The 542-nt window shown below is 69.6% G+C and overlaps 1 protein-coding gene across 1 annotated transcript in view; it reads right to left on the reverse strand.

The window, feature by feature from the left end:
• Positions 1–542, reverse strand: part of LOC102241494 (mucin-5B) — a 43,601-nt gene that overhangs the window by 40,096 nt on the left and 2,963 nt on the right.

The raw sequence follows: 542 nt of genomic DNA on the forward strand, positions 1-542 counted from the left end.
GGGCAGACCCTGCCCCTGGAGGCAGCTCCAACAAGGGGGGCGGGGGCCGTCCACCCTGGAGCAGCCCATGGAGGAACTTCCTCCTCCCCCCGGCCCCCGGCCGCAGCCTGACCAGCAAGCTGGCGGGGCCGCCACTCGGAGCCCTGATTTAAGGCTGGGGGTTCTGCTGGTTGAGGGGGGTCCAGAGCTTTCAGGCCACGTCCAAAGACGGGGTCCTCCCAGCTCATCAGCAGGGCTCCCGGAGGCCCCCGCCCTTGGCAGGACTGTGGGGTGTGTGTGTATCTCCACACGCAGATGGGCACAAGCTCACACAGGGCCACACGCACTGTCAGGTGTGTGCAGGGGGGGAAGCGTGTGGGTGCAGCGGGTGCACCTCCAAGTGGAGGCCGAGTCCTCGGCTGCCCAGCTCTAGGAGACCCTCGTCACCTGGACACCAAGGTCCCAACCCAGGAAGCCTGCGCCCTGCCCCCCCGCCCCCCGCCTTCTGCACACCCTGGGCAGGGCTCACCGCGTCCGTGCAGTTGTCGGCCGGGCTGGGCTGG

Source organism: Myotis brandtii, unplaced genomic scaffold (assembly GCF_000412655.1).
Source record: "Myotis brandtii unplaced genomic scaffold, ASM41265v1 scaffold1236, whole genome shotgun sequence".
NCBI classification, from domain to species: Eukaryota; Metazoa; Chordata; class Mammalia; order Chiroptera; family Vespertilionidae; genus Myotis; species Myotis brandtii.